This window comes from Helianthus annuus, chromosome 3 (genome assembly GCF_002127325.2).
Source record: "Helianthus annuus cultivar XRQ/B chromosome 3, HanXRQr2.0-SUNRISE, whole genome shotgun sequence".
Classification (NCBI taxonomy): domain Eukaryota; kingdom Viridiplantae; phylum Streptophyta; class Magnoliopsida; order Asterales; family Asteraceae; genus Helianthus; species Helianthus annuus.
In genome coordinates this window covers 109,205,875-109,221,383 of record NC_035435.2, presented here as the reverse complement: position 1 = coordinate 109,221,383, position 15,509 = coordinate 109,205,875, and positions in this window count along the sequence as shown.

Below are 15,509 nucleotides of genomic sequence, written 5' to 3'. Positions count from 1 at the left end.
GTTAAATAAATGTAATTTTATATACTAAATACTAAAAACGTCGTATCTTTAAAAAACCCGTGTATAATCGGGTTGAACAAATCTACCAAATGATAAAAAAAATTACATCCTTAAAAACCCCGTATATTACACGTGTTGAGTAGATCTAAAAAAGAGTTTATATCTTTAAAAATCATGTGTATTACACATATTAAATAGAGTAAATTACAAGTTTTGTCCTTTTTGTTTGTCTCAAATTTCAGGCGTTGTCCTTTACCTTTAAAATTGCTGACTTTTGCACTTAATGTTTAAAATCTTGCACGTTATGTCCTTTAGGCCAAACCCAGTTATAATTTCCAGTTAAGTTATGTCATGTGCACTGCACATGAGGGTAGCATTGTCTTTTCACATCCTAATTTATAAATGATTTTTAGAAAACAAATAAAGAACATCACCTGCCGCCACCACCACTTCCCACCCTCACCTGCCGCCGACCACCCACTATCACCATCAATAGATTTCTCATTTCTTTTCAGATTTTATATCTCTAACACCATTGAAGAACACAAATCACAACTTATAATCCAAACTATGCATCACTATAGCCCCCAAATTCAATAAGTAAATCAATAACTTCAACTTCTTCCATTAACATCTCACTCACAAAATAATCAAACTAACTAAAATTAGGAATACGTACATCTCAAAACAGGAATCAATAACTTCAATATCGCACACAATTGACACATTAACGCCTTTTCTGTACTAACCGATGCCCCCAATTTCCTTCACTGGACCAGTTCACACACAATCGCCATTCCGGCCACCACCACCAGTACCACTCTTGCACCACCGTCATCAGAGCACAACACCTTCTCCGGCACTCCTACCTTCATCATGATCGTCGTTGTCGTCGATTCATCTCGAAACCACCACCACCGTCTTTATCGCCGGCTATTCATCTTGAACCACCACCACCACCGTCATCGTTGCCGTCGATTTTAGCATATTATTCCAAATCTTTTATACGTATAACTTGTTTCTCACTCAATTTCCTTTATTCTACCAGATTCTTCCGTCGATTTTCAGTGGGGGTGGTGGGTTTAATGGTGTTTGTTGCTGGTTTGGGTTGTTGCAGGTAGGGGTTAGGGTTCCGGTGGGGGTGGTGATGGTGGAGACGGCCGTGGTAGTCTGGTAGACGGTGGTGGTGGTGGGAGGTGGCGGTAGGTGAGAGAGAGAGGGGGAGAGAAGAGAGAGAGTGGGAATTTAGAGAGAGAGAAGGCAGAGAACATGAGAGAGTGAGTGAGAGAGAAAGGGCATATTTTTTGTATTTATAAATCTTTTTATTTTTTTTACAAACTAGCCCTTAAACATAAGCTGTTTTACACAATAGCCCCTAAAGAGATGAAATGACAAAAATACCCTTATGTGTAAGGCACATGACTAGATTTAACCAAAAAATCTAACTGGGTTTGGCCTAAAGGACATAACGTGCAAGATTTTGAAACATTAAGTACAAAAGGCATCAATTTTAAAGGTAAAGGACAGCGCCTGAAATTTGGGACAAACATAAAGGACAAAACTTGTAATTTACTCTATTAAATAAATGTAATTTTGTATATTAAATACTAAAAACATCGTATCTTTAAAAAACCCGTGTATAGTCGGGTTGAAAAATCTACCAAATAATAAAAAAAAAATTATATTCTTAAAAACCCGGTGTATTACACATGTTGAATAAATCTAATTTTACATAGCAAATGATAAAAAAAAATTATATCTTTAAAAACTCCGTGTATTACAGGGGTTATATAAATGTAACTTTGTATAGTAAATAATAAAAGTTAAATTTTTAAAAACCCTTGTTTTACACGAGTTGGATAAATGTAATTTTGTATACCAAATACAAAAAAGTTATATTTTTAATAAATTAGGATAACATTCAATATTAATTTATTATTTATATATTTAATATAAGATAAGTAGGAAAGAGAGGTATTTGTTTTAAAAATATATTAAATTAACAATTTAGATTTGAGGATAATATTATATTGAAGTATTATAAGATTTAATATTAATTTATTAGTTATGTAGTTAATATAAGATAAGTATATATTTGAGGATACCTTCAATGAATGACACGTGTCCAAAAGTTGGTTTCTTTTATTATAATTACTAGCAGTAAGACCCGTGTGCAAACACGGGTTGTTTCTTAGAAAACCATGCATAACACATATTGATAGAACATATAGATGCATGTATAGATATTGTATGAAAATGTGTTATCTATTATAGCTAAAAGACAACTATAAGTAAATATAAAAGATATTTAACAAACTTAATAAAAGATGTCTAACAAACTTAATAAACTTCATCAGTTACATATGATTATTTTCATTCTCTTATTCAAAAAAGAGAGTATCCACCCATTGACAATGTAAATTGTTATAAACATAAGTACATATAAAAGATATCTAACAAACTTAATAAAATTCGAATACAACTTAAGTTTTAACAAACATTAACTAAGAACATACGATCACCTGCCTAAACAACACACATCAAACCTCACTCAAGAATTTGTTACGCAGCAACATGTCCTTTGCTACATGTTGTGATCTGGTTAAATATGCTAATGGAAACAATGTAACAGCTGCTGATCCAGTAATCTCCCTATACAACAGATGATACGAAAACCCTTCTTTATTACTGATTTTTATTTCTCATCAACATCTCCCTGGTTTGTCCTTTGAATTGTAGTTCAAAGTCCAAGGAGAACATGTCTTCTTCATCATCCCTCTCAAGTTGAAGGTCCAACAAATCTTAGAGATCGTATGCATTCAGATTATATGCACTATCCATTTTAATCTCTTCAACACTACCATCTGATCTGATCAAAGTCAATACTTGGGTTTTTTAGCATGACTTCCACTTTACTATTTTTAGATCAGTTGGTTTTCTTGGGCAAAGAATTATTGAAGATGAGTTTAGTGATTGTGATCTGCTAACTAAATTTGCAATTGGTTCAAACAAATCAGATGATGAGAGAAGGTTTTTCGGAGCATCGATTTTTAGAGACAGAGCAACAGTTTTAGGATAGACTGAAAGAACATTTGAATGTTCAGCTCTAACTTCTTCCAGCTTTTTGTAGGTCTCAACTATCTTCAGTTTAGACCATCTGGCAATGGATCTAGCTGGACCATAACCAGCAGCCACAAGCTCTGCTCTCATTCTTTTAAACTTCAATGCATCATCTGAATCCACTGTTTTGACTTTCTTCTAATTAGGTGGAGTTGGCTTTACCAGAGGATCATTGTTCATTTTTGTGATTCTATCGATCTCTTCTCTAAGAGCATCTGCTGACCAGTTTTTGAATTGATCTTCAGTTGCCTTATATGGTTTGTACTTCATAATGTGTGCAACATAAGCATCCCTCAGTTTCATCTGAAGTTCAGGAATTACTGGCCTCTCAGACATGGATTTACTGACGTCTCTAGCATAGTCTTCAAGTTTTACGACTTTGCTAAGATGAAATGATAAAAAAACCTCTGGTATTCCCTGTCATCCATCCCTATGCTTTTCTCCCTTCTATAACTTCAGCCCGTGATACTTTTAATTTCAGATACTTATCTAAGTTTTGAGGCTTCTTATAGCCATAAAGAGATGGGAAGGATCTTTTAGATGGATCCTCTATTGTGAAGAATGATTTAATTTCAACTTTAACAATGACTAACTCCAGCGGATATTGAGCCTCCAGAGGAATGGCTGATGGTAGTGTAGCAATTGTAAGAGATGAAGTAGGTTCTCTGGGTGGAAATGACGAGCATGGACTGTTTTGAATGGAGGCAGATGATACAGGGATTGCTGATTTAATCTCCTCATCATCTTCTAACACAATATGAGTTTTTCTCATACGTGTGGAGATGATTTCTGGTGAAGGAGAATCTTTTGGTAGTGAAGATGAATGTATGGGAAATCTTTGTGACGTTGGAGGTGGTTGGATTGTGGTTGGTGTAGTGAAAATGATCATGGCAGATGTTTGACAAACTTCTGCTGAAACAACTAGTGTCTCAGCAGTTGTTTGGTAAACATCTGCTGATACTTTTGTGTTCCCAGCATCTATTGACAGAATGGGTGATGATGGTGTGGAAGCTATTTTCTCCTTCTTTTGTGGTGGATTTTTTGGAGAAGGTTGGGATTTAGGTTGAGTAGGGGATACAATTTCTGTAGGATTAGCTTTTGAATCTGGTGGAAACTTTCTCAATGAATCTTTCTCCCATTTTTTTGGCATCATTATCATCATCATCATCATCTTTCTCAAAGATTGATGTAGAGGTGGAGCCAGTAAGTTTCAACAGATGTCCCTTAATGTTCATAATGTCTGCTTGTGTGTCTTTATACCTGGCATCAACCAAATTTCTGATAAATTCCAAACTGAAATTGCGGTTGCTTTCAGCCAAATTCCTCTGAGCTTGAAGGATGGGTTGCATAGAATTCCAAAGCTCATTGGCAATTTCCTGTCTGGTAGGTTGACTTTTAAAAAGCTCTATCATCTGCTTAATCAATTCTTTCATTTCAGCAACATCTGTTTCAATGGTAGACACTCTAACCGTCAAATCCTTATAACTTAATTCATCACCTACTTTAATAGGATCATCTGAATTCCCACCTGTAGTGGTTGTATTTGTTTTGATAATAAGAGAAGTCTCCATATCATCAGAAACAGATGCCCCTTTTTCTTGGTTCTGGGGACTTCCCACTGAAGCAGAGATTACAGTTGTAACCTCATCAGTGGTTTCCATCAAGGGAGTCTTAATGATGTAACCACTGTCCAACTGATCACCAATTGGTTCAACAGTTGTAGTGGCAGCTCCACTTGAACTACCACCAAGAGTTTCGTAATACTCAACGGGGATAACCTCCTCAACTGTTTGTAGGATAGCAGATTGAATTAGTTCAGACACAGTCATTTGTTGTGATCTACTCTCAGTAATGTGTGCATTAGAGGAACTGTTTTCTTTCTGAAATTCAATTGCTTCAAACAGAGGTAATATTGTTGATGGAACTTGAGTTGAGTGTTGTGGTGTAGAAAGCGTGATTGCCCTGGGAGAGGGACTTTTAAACATACTTTCATATGAAAGGTCTACTTCATATTGTGGTGTCCCTGTGCTTACAACATGATCCTTTTGTGAGGATACATGAGGAGTTTGGATGGGTTGAGATCTTTCCAACAACTGTGAGGAAGTAGCAATAGTGGTTTCAAGTGACATTTCTGTTGTCACTGCATTAACCTCTGGGATCTCATCTTCCAGAGGAACCTTTTTATTTTGTTTGGTTTTGGTAGGCTTTTTGGATGTGACAGGTTTCTTTTTGCGTTTTCCTGGTGTGTGTTTTACAACACCGGTTATGGTGTCATGATCACCAGGAGCAGTTGGCTCAACAACAGAAGTTTGAGCAACTGATGCGGACGCATCTAAAACAGGCTCATCCCCCTTTATTTCCTTTGTTGAAACTTTTGACTCTTTATCCATAAGTTTAGTAAAAGTTTTACTTGTAAGACTATTTATTTGAAAAGCTACACCTTGTTCAAAATCTGTTTGTGACACTTCTTTTCGTAGGTAGTAGCATAGAAGTCTTGGATACAACAGAAAAGCATTACTACGAACACCTGTTTTCAATTTTTTCACATTTTTCATATTATTCAACAAATAAAAAACAGTGCTTGTGCTAAATTGTAATCGGATTTTGTTAAAATAGCATAACCCAAATACCGAATGTTCAAAGGTATCTCATTAAATGAGGCGATCTTGGCTGAGAGACAAGTTAAAAGAGTATGAAACAAAATTTCATTGGCGGAGGGAATTTGGTTTGTAGATAGTAACTTCCTTTAATTGTGCATCATACCCTTTTTCAATGAACTCTGTATGAAGTTCAAGTTTTTCAAAGTTGATCTTACCTCCCAAGTCGTCCATGCAAATGTAGTGGAATTTGTAAAGGGAGAAATTCGTACCACACTTTCCCCGACCTTAGATGTGATGGCAACTGGATTATTATCTTCAAACTCTATTTCAGCATTAAACCAAAATTATCGGAGTGTTTCTGTATGAACCGGAGCATCAGCAGTAAGGATTGATTTGTATTTTGATGATCTTAAAAGGTCAATTATTGAGTGAAAGCTGGTATTTTTGCTGGTTTTCTCGAAGATGGGGAGGTAGTTGTGAGGGTGGTTTTTGATGTTCAGAGACATGATCGGAGAAGAAGGTGATTTGGGGATGAAACAGGGTTTAAGTTGGAGGGTTTTTAATATGTTGGAAACTGTTTTTGAGAATTTTGAATTCGAGACGGCAATGGTAGAACCTCGATTTAGGGATGAAACAGCTTTTATATAGAGAGAAAAAGTGAATGCTGACGTGGCAGTAGTTACAAATATTTGATGGCTAAGATCTGTCCACGTCAGAACCTCTCTTGTGACAACCGATAACAGTTGTTTGGAAACCTCTGTTGGTCGACTACAGAACTTGGGAACAGTGTGAGTCAAACAGTCGTTAGATAAATAGAAGTTATGAGAACAGATGATAACTTTCAGCAGTTGTTTTATTTTTAGCTAACATTTGTCCACGTCAGAACCTCTCTTGTTATAATGGATGTATTTTTAGGCAAGCAGAAGTTTCAAAAACAGTTGTTTTCAATCGGTGTAACTCAACAGTCGTAAGTCTAATTTCTGCTATTAGCCCAACCACTGTTAGTATCAAAACCTCTGTTGAGCATTTTAAGATTGAATATCATCTGTTGTTCGTTAACATCTGTTGACCCATAGCAGACCTTTGCATCTTCAGACATTTATTCATCAGCAAATGCTCTCTTTTGTCAGACTTTAGCTACAATACACCTTTTACAACAACAAATATCGACTCCTTGTAATTAGGTCTTACCGGAAATTCTTCCAAAAAACTGTTATTGATGAACAAAATTATATAATAATACTTAGGAATGACTGAAATAATTAAAATGAAGATGCGACAACAAAGATTAATAGTATTAAAATTTATTCATTTAGTCAACAGTGGTAAATCAACAGTCGTTAGCATACACAGTTGTTTCATAAGAAGGTTCAAATATATGACAACAACAGCATGCTTATACAAAGGTCTACAATTACAATTTCACATACTGTGCAAAATCTAATCTAATGGAGTAACAAACTCCCACCATCTGCTATTAACCTAACCACTGTTACTATAAAAACCTTTTGTCGGCTCAACATATTTTGAATATCATATGTTGTTCTTTAACATCTGGTCTCCCATACAGACCTTTCCTTCTTCAATCTTTCATCATCAGTAGATGTTCTCTTTTACCACACTTTAACTACAACAGACCTTTTACAACTCCTAATATTGACTCTCTGTAATTTGTAGGACCACAGATTCTTCAAAAATCTGCTATCAATGATCAAATTTTGAACATTTGTTTTATCTTTGCACTCATCTGTTCACCATCAAACCAGCCCTTGACACTATTAAACCTCTATTGACTTACCAAACAGATGTTCAGACACAATTCAACATCAACATAATCTAAATCAAACTCAAACACTAAATAAGTAAAACTAAAACACAACATAGATTCATAAGATTAAAATTTATTCATTTATTCATTTATTCATGACATTAAAAGTCCAATAATTACATAACATACTGTAGGATCGTGTTTGCTGACCCGAATGAGTCGTTCAGAGGAGTTTTACTCTGTTTCAGGTGCGGAAAACAAGAAACAAAGCTAGAAATAGCTGATTCTTCACTTTTAACACTGATTGTATTGATATGACAACAATTACACTCAGTCTTCACACCGGCAGCACTTCGGCATGGAATACAAGGCAGTAGTTACCTGATTTCGCTCATGGACACCTATATATAGGTTCCTGATTTCGCCCCAACATACACAGGACCATCAGGAGCGAAATCAGCAAGTTGATTTCGGGCGAAATCACATGCTATGCACCCAGGAGCGAAATCAGTATGTTAATATCATAAACTATCCTATTTTCTCGTAAATCGTGCCCTAATCTATACAATGCAATCTAAGACTCGATACAAGACGAAGTCGACAGATGTATGCACCAACAGACTCCCCCTCAGATGTTGACGAGTCGTCGAGTCTTTGACCATGCTATGTCTTCACTTCTTCAGTCTTGATCAGCCTCTGGGCTTTTCTCTCTCTTTCTTCATCAACAGACTCCCCCTAACAATGTGCTGGCATTTCTTTGTTCTTCAGCAACATCTGCTTCAGGATCGTTGTCTGGCTTTCACATGTCCAAGATTGTTGCCAGGCTTTAACTTTGAACACAGAATCGAAACCTGGCTCAAGCTCTATCCACAGAGTCTTCAGGTATCGAAATCTGGTTCTATGGCACATAAGCTTCTCAGTATCGATCATCCTGGCTCTTCATGTTCCAAAATCGTCACTTGACTCTCGTTCAGCTCAGGACTTAGAATCGAATAACCTGGCTCATCTTAACCTGCATAAGCTCTCCCTCAAAGTAAGTTTTACATATTTAACAATTTGAATATAAACGTATGCACCAACAACGACTCCCTCTCGCAAAAACTTCCTCTTTGATGAACCACTTGTTGATTTAAAAACATATTTTGACATTCAAAACACACTCCCTGTCTCAACAATGTCATCATGTTTAGCACTTGAGACTTTGAAAATCTGCTTTCCAACATCAGTTGTCGAAAATATTTTGACTTTTTCAAAAGTTATGCTAAAAACACACACAAAAACTTTTTGGATTTTCTGAAAGAAAGTAAATGCAGAAACAAATATTTACAAACAATATTTTTTGTGAGTTTGCGCAAGAGGATCATATCAGTTTATGAGACATGTCACTAACACCGTTAAACTGATTACATTTTAAGTTCTAAACAATTCACCTAGATTGTCAGTATATTTGTCCACTTAAATTTTCACACACAGTTCAATTGATCTGAGATATGTGATTAATGTCTTAAGCTCTTGAACTTATTCATGTGTCCTACTACTTGAATATACTCCCGTATCCAGATCCCAATATTCAGTCTTACAGGTGAGTATACCACAGATGATATCTGTAAAGGGGTTAAATGCGAGGGCGGTGAGAGCTCAGGTCGATACTTCCGTATACGCAAAGAGATGACGACTTCGACTTTTGGGTGTGTCCCCTTTAGAGGATCTTTTGTTTGCAACAGCAGCGACTATCAATTTTATTGTTTCATCAGCTTGCTGAGGGCGAGCTTATATTTCAAAGCTTTAGCAGAAAGCATTATCCGGGGACTAGGTCAGAACTTCCATTCAGCAGAAGTCCCAGGATAATACCCTAGATATCACTGAGCATAAAGACCTAGTATCTTAGAATAAGGGACCTTTCAAACAAGATTTTAGGGGTTACCTATATATCCAAGAAGTTGTTAACCCACAGAACAAGCAAGTTTGAAATTTTAGGTTTATATCTCGTCACAATTTACTAAGTGTGTAAAAACCTACTGACACATCCACAGTGAGATTGTTTATCACATTTTTACATTACAATTCTTTAGCATGTTGCGACAGTCCACTGATGTACTATCATTTCCTCTTTTGACAACAGAACTCATTTTACATTTTATCATGTTTTTGTATTTTTCAAATTTTCTAATGTTTTTGGATTTTCTAAAAAATTTCTACTCCCCCTAAAATGCAAACACATTAAAGAAAATATTTGAAAACTAACTAAGCTCTTGACCCAATTCTAAAACTATACAGAAACTTGACAACTGACATCGAAATGCATCAATTCGCCATCCACTAAGGCATAAACAATCCGAGCTCCCCCTTTCAACAAACCATTTTCTCATTTAGATTTCAAAACACTTAAGTTTGTTTTAATCAAAATGATTTTTCCGGAAAATGAGTTTGTTTTTACCAATTCTAGGATCAACAAGAATAGATTTGGGGATATGGTTCATCATCTCTGTCCTTTACCTATATGTAGTAAATCAAGTATAACTTAATGTCCCTGATTTACCCTTTTGCAATAAAGCAACCTCTGTACCAATTGTACGTATATCCAAAACAATACCACTTGTAGGAATGTCACGTCTACATAAATCACTTTACCAATCAGGATGCCGATTCCTGCTTCACACTTGCCAACCTGGAAGCTCCGGCGTAGTCCTTCATCCTGTAAAAATTCAAACATTTTTCAAATTCATTCAACCTCATAAAAACATGAATGATGCCGTTTCCTGATCCACGATATAAACTTGGGATCTCCGGCGTAGTCCTAAGACTTCAAGGAAAACAAACTTCCATCCAAGTCTTCTCAGACTTGATGGTTTTCAATTCTTGTGCAGTAGGGTTGTAAGTTGCCTTTTTAGTTTTATAAAAATCTTTAACCCCCTTTGCTTTTCCATTCAGCATTTTCCCAAAAATTTTCTTTACATTCCCATTGAATGTTTTCTCGACATCAAACTTAGTTTTCTTGGTATAAAACTGATTCGAGATTTCAACCTTGCCAACCTTCTGTTTAACCTCTTCAAATTTCAGTGATGGAAAATCATCATCATTCACTGAAATTTTTCCTTCACCCTGTGGCTCTTCTGGTTTTGTGGAACCAGATTCATCGCCGAACTTCTCATCAACTTTCTTAACAACCCACACTTGATTGTTCTTCTCATTCTTTTTACAAAAAAATCTTTTTAGAACATTCACCAACCTCATAAGTTGAATTTTCAAAAACTTTAAATTTTTCGGTTGGTGGTTCAACATCAACAACTTTTTCTTTCAATTTCTTAGAAACTCCCTGTTTTGTTTTGGCATTTTTCGGACAATTCCATGCAATGTGACCAGCTTTATTGCATTTGTAACAGGTTCAAGTTTCCTTTGGATGAAACACATCAGCTCCAATCCTTTTCTTCTCAGCAAGAAACTCCTGGTTTGATTGTCTCCAGAACGGTTTCTTCTGTTCCTCTTCAGCACTTCCACCTGAAACAAATTCTGTTTTTGTTTTAGAATTTTTCTCATTTTTATAATTTTCTGGTGGAATAAATCCTAAACCTTTCTTTTTGTAGCTACGATTTTGGTTTGGTTTCTTTTGAAAACCAGGACCAGAATTGTAACCCTTTTTCTTGTTTAAACGTTGTTGAACTCTTGAAGTGTACTTTTTAGGTTTTCCAGTAAGATTTAAATCTTTTATTTCAGAAATATTAATTTCTGTCATTTTGAAAACCTTTTTGATCATGTCAAAATGAACACTTCTTATTGGAAATTCTTTGTCAGAATATAATTTGTCCGAATCATTTGAAGTGTATGCTACTTCAAATGTTTCATCATCCAAATTTGACTTTGATAACAAAAATTCTTTACTGTAAGACCGTTTAACCGACGACTTTGAACCACTGACTGACGAACTTGACCCTCCAGATTCAGACTTTGACTCAGACTCCTCATCAGTATCTAACACCTGATCGACCACCTTTTTTATTAACTCAGACTCATGATCAGTGTCAGACGAGGTGATCGTGACATCAATGTTTTCTGGTAATTCATCAGTTGTGTCGGTTTTTAGCTTTATATTGACTGCTTTTTCAAGTTGCTCCTCGTTTAGTTTTCTAGGAGAATACCCTTCCCAAATCGGAGGTGGACACTTGTTATAGCTAACAGTCGGTTTCTTACCAGTATCCTTTTTCTTCGGCTTGTCATCTTGAAAAGCTTCCATACCTGCAACAGTTGGGTAAATACGATCAATAAGATAATCAGAACTAGAATAACTCTACAACAAGCGTCTGATTCTCTCATTTTCAATCTTTTCTGTCTCCAATTCTTGCTTCCACTTAGCACTCTCTTCGATGTAGAAATTGATAGCTTTCTGCTTCGACATCATGACTGCATTCATCATTGTTAGTGCCTGTTCTCTTTCAGAATTTGTCTTTTGAAGACCAGTTACTGTTTTGTTCAAGACATCATAAAATTCTTTCACATAGTTGAGATTGAACAGCAACTGCTCCTTCTTCTTCTCATATTCAGTAATTATATCGTCTTTTGCTGCACATTCCTTGCATGCTTCCAAACACTTCGTGCAAGGCTTGATGACTTCAACAATCTTTTCAACTTCGATTGTTTTCACCACTTCAACCACTTTTTCTTCTTCTTTCACCTTTTCTTCTACCTTCACTTTCTCATTCTCAAACATCTCCTCAGCAACACTTTCAACGTTCTCATTCTGAACAACATCTTCAGTTTTCATTTGTTGTTGTTCTTTAGTAACTCGTTTCTCCTTCAGTTTCTCCATGCGATCTGCAAAATAGAAATGAAAACTTTCAGGAGAAAGATGAGATTTTGCAACATTAATATGTTTTTCCTCCTCATTGTCACGACCCTCGGTCCCGTTTGACCCGGTCCAGAGCCGCGAGGCAGGAAATCCCATGGTATTTAATTTAGGCGACAGCGGAAGTCTTTAATACAGGATCTCTTAATATTTAAAACAGCCCTTTTACATAAGATAAAACCTTTGTAATTTACAATAAGGTGATTTCACTGGGAAATCTTTATTTTACAAAACATGTTTCTTTATTTATTTACATTGAGCCACTTTTCTAAGCTTGTAGTGCTTCATGGCACTTTTCTTGGATCACAACAGATCACCTGAAACATGTTTGAAAAAGGTTTTGTCAGCGGGGAAATACTGAGCGAATCATTCAATTTTACTGAAAATGACACATTTATTATAATTTACAGTATTAAGAGCGATTACAATGTTTCTGATATCAACCAACTACCCACAGTATTTGTCACTCGACCCATTGGCCCTCCTGTTGTCCAATGGTGTCTGTGACGATGGTCATATCACCCCTTGGCTGCCCCAATGATGAAGATTATCAAGTAATGTATACAAAACCCCACAACCGGCTGTAATTTGGTGATTACAAAGACTTAATCCCTGTAATTATAACTTTGAAAATAACTTGGAGTTTTGTAAAACAGTTGATAAAAAGAGAATGACTCACATTGCAGTTTTTAATGAGCAGAGTATAAGCCTACTGATTAGCCTTGTTTAACCTAATTTAAATAAGAATGCACACAAACTGGGTTAGTAACTAATATAGCAGTTACGACAATTCACGAGATTAAACCCTCACAATGATTGACAAAGTGCAATACTTAAATATCCAGCGGATTCACAACGAATGACAGAGTATAGCCCGAGTTCGGGCAGCACTCAAACATCCTGTCGAAATCACGATGAATAACAAAGTATAAACCCAATTTGAGCAGCACTCAAACAATCGTTGGATAGTTTCAATCGATCGGACGTTGAATCGTAATAGCGATCGAGTTATTACCCTGTTTTGCGGCAGCACTTCGTGAATTGTGTGTGTTGTGGACTGTTTCTGCTATAACTCAACGTACGTTTGGAATTTTTACGTTGAATCAGTGTCAGAATTCAAGTCCCAAGTCCCCCCTATTTATACCTGAAATTTGTCCCCCTCGCGTGTCGCCACAGGGAGACTTGTCTCCTTCGCGTGGCGCGACGGGTAACAATTTAGGGTAGGGTAGGTTCGTGTCCAACATAGCCTTAGTGAGTCACAGTTCAACGAAATTTACATTCTACAGCAAGTTATGAAGATAATTGTCAGCTAGGTTTACCCCCCCCCCCCTGAGTTTTAGGGGCCCTGATCCTGATTCTGATTGTTCTGAAAATTTTAGGGTTTATGCAGAATTACTTGGGTTTCTCAATTAGGGTTTCCTTAATAGATAATTAACATACTAAGTATTAATTTTATTGAGAGTTGTTACACTCATCATCACTACTGCTATCATCAGTAGGTGACTGATCAAACTGTACAGATTTTTCAGAACTAGCATCTGATAAACCAGAATCTGAAGGTGGTTGATCAAAGACAACTTCTTTTTCTGAGCTAACATCATTTTGTACACTCTCATCTGAAATCTGTGAACTTTCATCAACATTTATGTCACGACCCCCGACCCCATCTGGCCGGAATCGGTGCCGTGAGCAGTCCAGTGGTACCGGTGATTATTTTGAAAAACATTGCAGCGGAAATTTCATCAGGACCGTGAGTTAGGAAAAATATCAGAGTTTAGAAACACCGGATTTTATTTCAAAAGATGGAATAAATTCCATGTTTTACAATGGTAGCTTTTAATAAAAATAATATTTCTTAATTTGAAAATAAGCCACTTCTTGTAGTCCTTCAGTGTCGGATCCAATCCTTACTCCAATCTATTGTAATTACCTGAAACGCGTTTTAAAAAGATTTTGTCAGCGGGAAATACTGAGTGAGTTCATTCAGTTTTTAGGAAATGACCCATAGTTATAAATTACAGCATAAGAGCGATTACAATGGTTCATATCTTATTTTTATCTGGCTTTCTGTCACAATGGTGACAAGTCACAATGGTGACGATGGTCATACCACTATTAGGTCAATGAACTCTAATAGTGACGTTTCTCCCTAGTAGGTCAATGAACCTAACTGGGAGAAATAGTAATGTGCACAATACCCCACTAACCAATAAATCAAGATATCCACGACTTAGTCCCTGTAATTATAACACTTTGAAAATAATTTGAGGTATTGTAAAACAGGTTGAGAAAAAGAGAATGACTCACAATATAAGCATGCAGTATTTGAATTAACAAGCTTTATGGTTCAGATTCTTCTGAGAATTAGCATCTACTTTTATTGTAAGTGTATTGAGACTAATAATCCTAATTTAGGAAATGATGCACACAAAACCGGGTTAATGATCAATACAGCAGTTACGATAATTTACGAGATCAAATTCTCCCAATGAATGACCAAGTGCAATACTTCAACTCATTTATCGTATTAACGACAAACGACAAAGTATAATACTTCAACTCATTTATCGAATTATCGACAAACGACAAAGTATAATGCTTCAACTCATTTATCGAATTATCGACAAACGACAAAGCATAACCCAATGTGGGCGGCACTTAGACATTCTTTGGACATATTGATCCCGGAAATGAATCGTAATAGCGATCGAGTAATTACCCCGATTGCGGCAGAATTTCGAGATTATGTGGGTTTTTGTAGTATTTCGACGATATCTCGTTGCCTGAATCGAATTTTCTCGTCGAACCAACGCACGAAATCAAGTGCCAAACTCCTCTATTTGTACTGGAAAAACGGCGCGCTCGCATGTCACGACAGGGAAACCTGGTCCTGGCGCGTGGCGCGAGAGGTCACTTTTAATATGAGGTAGCCACGCGTCCCAGTAGCTTGGGTGAGTCGACGGTTCGTTAAAATTCAATTTCTATCGAAAACAGTTTGGATAATACTAACTAGGAAATGCCCCCCCTGAGTTTTAGGGGCCCTGATCCTGATTCCGATTGTTCTGAAAATTTTAGGGTTCATGCAGTATCACTTGGGGGTCTCAATTAGGGTTTCCTATTGGACAAAATATAATAAGAAATAATAGTTTTGGTGAGAGTTGTTACATCCTCCCCACCTTAA